This window comes from Cherax quadricarinatus, chromosome 25 (genome assembly GCF_038502225.1).
Source record: "Cherax quadricarinatus isolate ZL_2023a chromosome 25, ASM3850222v1, whole genome shotgun sequence".
NCBI classification, from domain to species: domain Eukaryota; kingdom Metazoa; phylum Arthropoda; class Malacostraca; order Decapoda; family Parastacidae; genus Cherax; species Cherax quadricarinatus.
Window position 1 is genome coordinate 26,889,217 of NC_091316.1, and position 12,661 is coordinate 26,901,877.

General features: G+C 39.0%; 1 protein-coding gene across 1 annotated transcript in view; it reads left to right on the forward strand.

Moving 5' to 3' along the window:
• LOC128689929 (gamma-taxilin) overlaps positions 1-12,661 on the forward strand; it is a 202,976-nt gene that overhangs the window by 37,075 nt on the left and 153,240 nt on the right. The gene's annotated exons all lie outside the window — the stretch shown is intronic.

Sequence of the window (12,661 nt, forward strand, 5' to 3'; positions counted from 1 at the left end):
TTGCAATATGATAGAACACTAAGTCAATTTGCCACATGATAAAACACCAAGTCAACTTGCAGCATGATAGAACACTAAGTCAAGTTGCAGCATGACAGAACACTCAGTCAACTTGCAACGTGATAGAACGTTAAGTCAATTTGCAACATGATAGAACACTAAGTCAACTTGCAACATGGTTGAACACTAATTCAACTTGCAACATGATAAAACATCTAAGTTGACTTGCAACATGATAGAACGTTAAGTCAACTTGCACCATGATAGAACACTAAGTCAAATTGCAACATGATTGAACACTAAGTCAACTTGCAACCTGATAGAACACTAAGTAAAATTGCAACATGATAGAACGTTAAGCCAACTTGCAACTTGATAGAACGCTAAGTCAACTTGCAACATGACAAAATACTAAGTCGTCTTACAACATGGTAGAACACTCAGCCGACTTAAAACATGATAGAACACTAAGTCAACTTCCAACATGATAGAACACTAAGTCAACTTGTAACATGATAGAACACTAAATGAACTTGCAACATGATAGAACACTAAATCACTTTGCAACATGATTTAACACTAAGTCAACTTTCAACATAATAGAACACTAATTCAACTTGCAACATGATAGAACACTAAGTCAACTTCCAACATGATAAAACACTAAGTCAATTTGCAACATGATAGAACACTAAGTCAATTTGCAGCATGATAGAACAGTAAGTCAACTTGCAACATGATAGAATGCTAAGTCGACTTGCAACTTGATAGAACGTTAAGTCAACTTGCAACATGATAGAACACTAAATCAACTTAAAACATGATAGAACACTATGTTAACTTGCAACATGATAGAACACCAAGTCAAGTTGTAACATGATAGAACACTAAGTCAACTTAAAACATGACGGAACCGTAAGTTAACTTGCATCATGATAGAACACCAAGTCAACTTGCAACATGATAGAACACTAAGTCAACTTGCAACATGATAGAACACTAAGTCAACTTGAAACATGATAGAAGACTAAGTTAACTTGCAACATGATATAACACTAAGTCAACTTGCAACATGATAGAACACTAAGTCAACTTGCAACATGATAGAACGCTAAGTCAACTTGCAACTTGAGAGAACGTTAAGTCAACTTGCAACATGATAGAACACTAAGTTAACTTGCAACATGACAGAACACTATGTCAACTTGCAACATGATAGAACACTAAGTGAACTTAAAACATGATGGAATACTAAGTTAGCTTGCAACATGATAGAACACCAATTCAACTAGTAACATGATAGAACACTAAGTCAACTTGCAACATGATAGACCAGTAAGTCAACTTGAAACAGGATGGAATACTAAGTTAGCTTGCAACATGATAGAACACCAATTCAACTTGTAGCATGATAGAACACTAAGTCAACTTGAAACATGATAGAAGACTAAGTCAACTTGCAACATGATATAACACTAAGTCAACTTGCAACATGATAGAACACTAAGTCAACTTGCATCATGATAGAACACTAAGTCAACTTGCAACATGATGGGACATTATGTTAACATACAACATAATAGAACACCAAGTCGACATACAACATAATAGAACACTAAGTCTGCATGCAGCATAATATAACACTAAGTCAACATACAGCATAATAGAACATTAAGTCAACATACGGCATAATGGAACATTAAGTCAACATACAGCATAATAGAACATTAAGTCAACATACAGCATAATGGAACATTAAGTCAACATACAGCATAATGGAACATTAAGTCAACATACAGCATAATGGAACATTAAGTCAACATACAGCATAATAGAACATTAAGTCAACATACAGCATAATAGAACATTAAGTCAACATACAGCATAATAGAACATTAAGTCAACATACAGCATAATAGAACATTAAGTCAACATACAGCATAATGGAACATTAAGTCAACATACAGCATAATGGAACATTAAGTCAACATACAGCATAATAGAACATTAAGTCAACATACAGCATAATATAACACTAAGTCAACATACAGCATAATAGAACACTAAGTCACCTTGCAACATAATAGAGCACTAAGTCAACATACAGCGTAATAGAACATTACCTGGAGAGAGTTACCTGGAGAGAGTTCCGGGGGTCAACGCCCCCGCGGCCCGGTCTGAGACCAGGCCTCCTGGTGGATCAGAGCCTGATCAACCAGGCTGTTGCTGCTGGCTGCACGCAAACCAACATACGAGCCACAGCCCGGCTGATCCGGAACTGACTTTAGGTGCTTGTCCAGTGCCAGCTTGAAGACTGCCAGGGGTCTGTTGGTAATCCCCCTTATGTGTGCTGGGAGGCAGTTGAACAGTCTCGGGCCCCTGACACTTATTGTATGGTCTCTTAACGTACTAGTGACACCCCTGCTTTTCATTGGGGGGATGGTGCATCGTGTGCCAAGTCTTTTGCTTTCGTAGTGGGTGATTTTCGTGTGCAAGTTCGGTACTAGTCCCTCTAGGATTTTCCAGGTGTATATAATCATGTATCTCTCCCTCCTGCGTTCCAGGGAATACAGGTTTAGGAACCTCAAGCGCTCCCAATAATTGAGGTGTTTTATCTCCGTTATGCGCGCCGTGAAAGTTCTCTGTACATTTTCTACGTCGGCAATTTCACCTGCCTTGAAAGGTGCTGTTAGTGTGCAGCAATATTCCAGCCTAGATAGAACAAGTGACCTGAAGAGTGTCATCATGGGCTTGGCCTCCCTAGTTTTGAAGGTTCTCATTATCCATCCTGTCATTTTTCTAGCAGATGCGATTGATACAATGTTATGGTCCTTGAAGGTGAGATCCTCCGACATGATCACTCCCAGGTCTTTGACGTTGGTGTTTCGCTCTATTTTGTGGCCAGAATTTGTTTTGTACTCTGATGAAGATTTAATTTCCTCATGTTTACCATATCTGAGTAATTGAAATTTCTCATCGTTGAACTTCATATTGTTTTCTGCAGCCCACTGAAAGATTTGGTTGATGTCTGCCTGGAGCTTTGCAGTGTCTGCAATGGAAGACACTGTCATGCAGATTCGGGTGTCATCTGCAAAGGAAGACACGGTGCTGTGGCTGACATCCTTGTCTATGTCGGATATAAGGATGAGGAACAAGATGGGAGCGAGTACTGTGCCTTGTGGAACAGAGCTTTTCACCGTAGCTGCCTCGGACTTTACTCTGTTGACGACTACTCTCTGTGTTCTGTTAGTGAGGAAATTATAGATCCATCGACCGACTTTTCCTGTTATTCCTTTAGCACGCATTTTGTGCGCTATTACGCCATGGTCACACTTGTCGAAGGCTTTTGCAAAGTCTGTATATATTACATCTGCATTCTTTTTGTCTTCTAGTGCATTTAGGACCTTGTCGTAGTGGTCCAATAGTTGAGACAGACAGGAGCGACCTGTTCTAAACCCATGTTGCCCTGGGTTGTGTAACTGATGGGTTTCTAGATGCGTGGTGATCTTGCTTCTTAGGACCCTTTCAAAGATTTTTATGATATGGGATGTTAGTGCTATTGGTCTGTAGTTCTTTGCTGTTGCTTTACTGCCCCCTTTGTGGAGTGGGGCTATGTCTGTTGTTTTTAGTAACTGTGGGACGACCCCCGTGTCCATGCTCCCTCTCCATAGGATGGAAAAGGCTCGTGATAGGGGCTTCTTGCAGTTCTTGATGAACACAGAGTTCCATGAGTCTGGCCCTGGGGCAGAGTGCATGGGCATGTCATTTATCGCCTGTTCGAAGTCATTTGGCGTCAGGATAACATCGGATAGGCTTGTGTTAATCAAATTTTGTGGCTCTCTCATAAAAAATTCATTTTGATCTTCGACTCTCAGTCTGGTTAGCGGCTTGCTAAAAACTGAGTCATATTGGGACTTGAGTAGCTCACTCATTTCCTTGTTGTCATCTGTGTAGGACCCATCTTGTTTAAGTAGGGGCCCAATACTGGACGTTGTTCTCGATTTTGATTTGGCATAGGAGAAGAAATACTTTGGGTTTCTTTCGATTTCATTTATGGCTTTTAGTTCTTCCCGCGATTCCTGACTCCTAAAGGATTCTTTTAGCTTAAGTTCGATGCTTGCTATTTCACTGACCAGTGTCTCCCTACGCATTTCAGATATATTGACCTCTTTTAGCCGCTCTGTTATTCTTTTCCGTCGCCTGTAAAGGGAGCGCCTGTCTCTTTCTGTTTTACATCTACTCCTCCTTTTTCTTAGAGGAATAAGCCTTGTGCATACATCGAGTGCTACCGAGTTAATCTGTTCTAGGCATAAGTTGGGGTCTGTGTTGCTTAGTATATCTTCCCAGCTTATATCGGTTAGGACTTGGTTTACTTGGTCCCACTTTATGTTTTTGTTATTGAAGTTGAATTTGGTGAATGCTCCCTCGTGACTAATCTCATTATGTCGGTCTGGGGCTCCGCGCATACATGACTGAACCTCAATTATGTTGTGATCTGAGTATATTGTTTTTGATATGGTGATATTTCTTATCAGATCATCATTGTTAGTGAAGATGAGGTCTAGTGTATTCTCCAGTCTAGTAGGCTCTATTATTTGCTGGTTTAAATTGAATTTTGTGCAGAGATTTAAAAGCTCGCGTGAGTGTGAGTTTTCATCAGCGCTGCCTCCTGGTGTTATTACTGCAACAATATTATTTGCTATATTCCTCCATTTTAGGTGCCTTAAGTTGAAATCCCCCAGGAGCAAGATGTTGGGTGCAGGAGCTGGAAGGTTTTCCAGACAGTGGTCAATTTTTAACAGCTGTTCCTGGAATTGCTGGGATGTTGCATCCGGAGGCTTGTAGACTATGGAACATTAAGTCAACATACAGCATAATGGAACATTAAGTCAACATACAACATAATAGAACATTAAGTCAACATACAGCGTAATAGAACATTAAGTCAACATACAACATAATAGAACATTAAGTCAACATACAGCATAATGGAACATTAAGTCAACATACAGCGTAATAGAACACTAAGTCAACATACAACATAATAGAACACTAAGTCAACATTTATGTTCTACAGAAGTGTTTTAACTTCAATTCATGTTTTACCAGAGCATGAGAGGTGGAAGTGACATGTATTATTCCATTCATCCCGTGTTATACATGTATTATTCCATTCATCCCGTGTTATACATGTATTATTCCATTCATCCCGTGTTATACATGTATTATTCCATTCATCCCGTGTTATACATGTATTATTCCATTCATCCCGTGTTATACATGTATTATTCCATTCATCCCGTGTTATACATGTATTATTCCATTCATCCCGTGTTATACATGTATTATTCCATACATCCTCTGTTATTCAAGTATTATTCCATACATCCTGTGTTATACAAGCATTATTATATACATCATGTGTTATACAAGTATTATTCCATACATCCTGTGTTACACAAGTTTTATTCCATATATCCTTTGTTATTCAAATATTATTCAATACATCCTGTGTTATACAAGAATTATTCCATACATCTCGTGTTATTCTAGTATTATTCCATACATCCTCTGTTATACAAGTATTATTCCATACATCTTGTGCTATACAATTATTATTTCATACATCTCGCGTTATACAAGTATTATTCCCTATATCCTGTGTTATACAAGAATTATTCCATATATCTCGTGTTATACAAGTATTATTCCATACATCTCGTGTTATACAAGTATTATTCCATACATCCTGTGTTATACAAATATTATTCCATACATCTCGTGTTATACTGAATTCACAAACACTATGGGTAACTGCATGTTGCTACCAACAGTAACAAAACCTACAAGAGTTACAGAGACTAATGTTTCCCTACTAAACCACATCTGGACCAACACCATATTCTCTTTAAAATCAGGCATAATCACAGATAATACCACAGATCACTACCCTACCTTCCGCATCACAAATCTTGGCAAAATACCCCGAGACACTACTGAAGTCACTTTTAGACTTCACAATGAGGCAGCCATTAATAACTTCACAACAGCAGTGACAAACATTGACTGGCACACTGAGCTAGAAATCTATACAGATATTGACGAATGTATTAATAATTTTCTAAAAAAGACCCAATACCTCTATAACAAGCACTGCCCCCCAAAAAACTAAACAGATGACAGCTAAGAGACTGAACAGTCCCTGGCTAACACCCAGCATCCTCAAATCCATTAATACAAAGCACCTATACGAAAAACAGTACAGAATGGGTCACATAACTAGAGACCAAACAAAACGTTACTCGTCAGTCCTAACCAGCCTGATAAGAAGGGCTAAAAAACTGTATTATGAGAACAGATTATCCAACTTACGAGGTGATATGAAAAAGACCTGGAAAACCCTATCAGAAATTCTAGGAACAAAAAAGATATCACGAAATAGCGAAATTGAATTAACAAAACCAGATGAACCCCAACTCCCACCAACTGAAACAGCAAACAGACTCAATAATTTCTTCTCCACTATAGGAAAAAACCTTGCCAATAAAATCCCAAGCTCAGATACCCCACCCAATGACAACCTCACTGGCAACTACCCGAACACACTGTTCCTAGCTCCGACTAACCCTACTGAAGTCTCCTTTATTATCAACACACTAAAAAACAAGAGAGGAGATTTAAATACCTTACCACCCTTTATATACAAAAAAGCGTCACAAGTACTATCACCAAACATTGCAACACTAACAAATCCACAGAATCCTCTACCTTCCCTACAGTTCTCGAAATAGCAAGGGTCACCCCGATCCATAAAGGAGGAGACCAAACAGACTTGAGTAACTATAAGCCAATATCCAACTTACACCCTCTCTCTAAAATCTTCGAAAAATTAATTCATAAGCGAATCTATTCCTACCTCATCTCCCACAACATACTCAACCCCTGTCAATTTGGGTTCAGGCCTAATAAAAATACTAATGATGTTATTATACACATGCTAGAACATATATACACTGCAATAGAGAAAAAAGAAGTCCCACTGGGGATCTTCATTGACTTACGTAAAGCTTTTGATACAGTTGACCATGACTTGCTCCACGTAAAATTGTCGCACTATAGTATAAGAGGGCACTCCCTCAACTACCTCAAGTCATACCTCAGCAACAGAAGCCAATATTGTACACAAATGGGGCAAACTCTTCCGCACAGCCAATTACAGTTGGTGTCCCACAGGGAAGTGTCCTAGGCCCTCTTTTCTTTCTCATATACATAAATGACCTACCAATGCATCGCAACTACTCAAACCCACACTGTTTGCAGATGACACTACATACGTCTTCTCTCACCCGAGCCCAGTCATGCTAGCCAATACTGTAAATACCGAATTACAGAAAATATCAACCTGGATGAGGACTAACAAACTTACTCTAAACATTGACAAAACCTACTTCATTCAGTTTGGTAACAGAGCTACAGACGTCCCTCTCAACATAATGATAAACGGATCACCTATCACAAAACTCACAGAGGGAAAATTCTTAGGAATCCACCTTGATAACAGACTCAAATTTCAAACACATATACAACAAATTTCCAAAAGAAATTCCAAGACCGTAGGCATACTATCGAAGATACGGTACTATGTTCCACAGTCAGCTTTCCTGGCCCTATATCACTCACTTATTTACCCCTATCTCACCTATGGAATTTGTGCATGGGGCTCAACAACAATAAACCATCTCAGACCATTAATTAACCAACAAAAGGCTGCAGTCAGAATGATAACAAATTCCCACTACAGGCAGCACACTCCACCAATATTCAAAACTCTAAACCTACTCACCATACAAAACATCCATACTTATTACTGCACCTACTACATTCATAGAACACTTACCTCTGATATTAACCCTCCCCTCAAACATCTCCTTGCCAACCTCAACAGAACACATGACCATAACACAAGGCACAGATCACACTTTGATGTTCCTCGTGTCCATCTCACGCTATGCAAAAACTCAATGCACATAAAAGGCCCTAAAATCTGGAATTCATTACCTGTGAATATAAAAGAAACACTGTCTGTTTATAAATTCAAGTCTCTTCGCATAAATCATTTACTCACCCACAACTAAATAAATACTGAATAATTGTATCTCATAAATTGTATCTCATAAATGTTTCTCATTATTTTATCTCATAAATGTCTAACCTGTAACCCAATCAAACTTTTTTTTTAAATACATTACCTAACAGAATACTCCATTCTAGTGATTACACAGCAACACAGTAAATGACCATATGACCTGTCTTTGTAATACTCATTTGTGCTAAATTGTTATCTGTTTACAATAATGTTTTTACCACAGATTATATCATTGCTTAGTTAATCTTAAGTTAATTTTAAGCCTGCCCATAATGCTCTGCATACAAGGGGCGTTGGCATGTTGCACAGTAATAACTGTATTCCTTTGTACTTCACTGTATCATGTTCAAATTAATAAATAAATAAATAAATAAAATATATTATTCCATACATCCTGTGTTATACAAGAATTATTCCATACATCTCGTGTTATACAAGTATTATACCATACATCTCGTGTTATACAAGTATTATACCATACATCTCGTGTTATACAAGTATTATACCATACATCTCGTGTTATGCAAGTATTATTCCATACATCTCGTGTTATACAAGTATTATACCATACATCTCGTGTTATGCAAGTATTATACCATACATCTCGTGTTATGCAAGTATTATTCCATACATCTCGTGTTATACACAGGTGTTCAAATAACCGCACAAAACTCACTTCATAACATAAAATGCGTAGATAATTGGCTGACGGGAATGAGACGCAGGCCTGACTCTTCCAGGTAACGTAGGCCTCTTACGTTAGTACACACGCACACACACACACACACACACACACACACACACACACACACACACACACACACACACACACACACACACACACACACACACACACACAGTAGCGACCAGTGAAGAGGCAGGGCCAGGAGCTAGGACTCGACCCCTGCAACCTCAACTAGGTGAGTAGGTGAGTACACACACACATACGCATATATATATATATATATATATATATATATATATATATATATATATATATATATATATATATATATATATATATATATATATATATATATATATATATATATATATATATATATATATATATATATATATTATTATTATTATCACACTGGCCGATTCCCACCAAGGCAGGGTGGCCCGAAAAAGAAAAACTTTCACCATCATTCACTCCATCACTGTCTTGCCAGAAGGGTGCTTTACACTACAGTTTTTAAACTGCAACATTAACACCCCTCTTCAGAGTGCAGGCACTGTACTTCCCATCTCCAGGACTCAAGTCCGGCCTGCCGGTTTCCCTGAACCCCTTCATAAATGTTACTTTGCTCACACTCCAACAGCACGTCAAGTATTAAAAATCATTTGTCTCCATTCACTCCTATCAAACACGCTCATGCATACCTGCTGGAAGTCCAAGCCCCTCGCACACAAAACCTCCTTTACCCCTCCCTCCAACCTTTCCTAGACCGACCCCTACCCCGCCTTCCTTCCACTACAGACTGATACACTCTTGAAGTTATTCCGTTTCGCTCCATTCTCTCCACATGTCCGAACCACCTCAACAACCCTTCCTCAGCCCTCTGGACAACAGTTTTGGTAATCCTGCACCTCCTCCTAACTTCCAAACTACGAATTCTCTGCATTATATTCACACCACACATTGCTCTCAGACATGACATCTCCACTGCCTTCTCCTCGCTGCAACATTCATCACCCATGCTTCACACCCATATAAGAGCGTTGGTAAAACTATACTCTCATACATTTCCCTCTTTGCCTCCGAGGACAAAGTTCTTTGTCTCCACAGACTCCTAAGTGCACCACTCACCCTTTTCCCCTCGTCAATTCTATGATTCACCTCATCTTTCATAGACCCATCCGCTGACACGTCCACTCCCAAATATCTGAATACATTCACCTCCTCCATACTCTCTCCCTCCAATCTGATATCCAATCTTTCATCACCTAATCTTTTTGTTATCCTCATAACCTTACTCTTTCCTGTATTCACTTTCAATTTTCTTCTTTTGCACACCCTACCAAATTCATCCACCAATCTCTGCAACTTCTCTTCAGAATCTCCCAAGAGCACAGTGTCATCAGCAAAGAGCAACTGTGACAACTCCCACTTTATGTGTGATTCTTTATCTTTTAACTCCACGCCTCTTGCCAAGACCCTCGCATTTACTTCTCTTACAACCCCATCTATAAATATATTAGACAACCACGGTGACATCACACATCCTTGTCTAAGGCCTACTTTTACTGGGAAATAATTTCCCTCTTTCCTACATACTCTAACTTGAGCCTCACTATCCTCGTAAAAACTCTTCACTGCTTTCAGTAAGCTACCTCCTACACCATACAGCTGCAACATCTGCCACATTGCCCCCCTATCCACCCTGTCATACGCCTTTACCAAATCCATAAATGCCACAAAGACCTCTTTAGCCTTATCTAAATACTGTTCACTTGTATGTTTCACTGTAAACACCTGGTCCACACCCCCCCTACCTTTCCTAAAGCCTCCTTGTTCATTTGTTATCCTATTCTCCGCCTTACTCTTAATTCTTTCAATAATAACTCTACCATACACTTTGCCAGGTATACTCAACAGACTTATCCCCCTATAATTTTTGCACTCTCTTTTATCCCCTTTGCCTTTATACAAAGGAACTATGCATGCTCTCTGCCAATCCCTAGGTACCTTACCCTCTTCCATACATTTATTAAATAATTGCACCAACCACTCCAAAACTATATCCCCACCTGCTTTTAACATTTCTATCTTTATCCCATCAATCCCGGCTGCCTTACCCCCTTTCATTTTACCTACTGCCTCACGAACTTCCCCCACACTCACAACTGGCTCTTCCTCACTCCTACAAGATGTTGTTCCTCCTTGCCCTATACACGAAATCACAGCTTCCCTATCTTCATCAACATTTAACAATTCCTCAAAATATTCCCTCCATCTTCCCAATACCTCTAACTCTCCATTTAATAACTCTCCTCTCCTATTTTTAACTGACAAATCCATTTGTTCTCTAGGCTTTCTTAACTTGTTAATCTCACTCCAAAACTTTTTCTTATTTTCAACAAAATTTGTTGATAACATCTCACCCACTCTCTCATTTGCTCTCTTTTTACATTGCTTCACCACTCTCTTAACCTCTCTCTTTTTCTCCATATACTCTTCCCTCCTTGCATCACTTCTACTTTGTACAAACTTCTCATATGCTAACTTTTTCTCCCTTACTACTCTCTTCACATCATCATTCCACCAATCGCTCCTCTTCCCTCCCGCACCCACTTTCCTGTAACCACAAACTTCTGCTGAACACTCTAACACTACATTTTTAAACCTACCCCATACCTTTTCGACCCCATTGCCTATACTCTCATTAGCCCATCTATCCTCCAATAGCTGTTTATATCTTACCCTAACTGCCTCCTCTTTTAGTTTATAAACCTTCACCTCTCTCTTCCCTGATACTTCTATTCTCCTTGTATCCCATCTACCTTTTACTCTCAGTGTAGCTACAACTAGAAAGTGATCTGATATATCTGTGGCCCCTCTATAAACATGTACATCCTGAAGTCTACTCAACAGTCTTCTATCTACCAATACATAATCCAACAAACTACTGTCATTTCGCCCTACATCATATCTTGTATACTTATTTATCCTCTTTTTCTTAAAATATGTATTACCTATAACTAAACCCCTTTCTATACAAAGTTCAATCAAAGGGCTCCCATTATCATTTACACCTGGCACCCCAAACTTACCTACCACACCCTCTCTAAAAGTTTCTCCTACTTTAGCATTCAGGTCCCCTACCACAATATATATATATATATATATATATATATATATATATATATATATATATATAATATATATATATATATATATATATATATATATATATATATATATATATATATATATATATATTGTATCAATATATATCAATCGCATCTGCTAGAAAAATGACAGGATGGATAATGAGAACCTTCAAAACTAGGGAGGCCAAGCCCATGATGACACTCTTCAGGTCACTTGTTCTATCTAGGCTGGAATATTGCTGCACACTAACAGCACCTTTCAAGGCAGGTGAAATTGCCGACCTAGAAAATGTACAGAGAACTTTCACGGCGCGCATAACGGAGATAAAACACCTCAATTATTGGGAGCGTTTGAGGTTCCTAAACCTGTATTCCCTGGAACGCAGGAGGGAGAGATACGTGATTATATACACCTGGAAAATCCTAGAGGGACTAGTACCGAACTTGCACACGAAAATCACTCATTACGAAAGCAAAAGACTTGGCAGACGATGCACCATCCCCCCAATGAAAAGCAGGGGTGTCACTAGCACGTTAAGAGACCATACAATAAGTGTCAGGGGCCCGAGACTGTTAAACTGCCTCCCAGCACACATAAGGGGGATTACCAACAGACCCCTGGCAGTCTTCAAGCTTGCACTGGAGAAGCACCTAAAGTCAGTTCCGGATCAGCCGGGC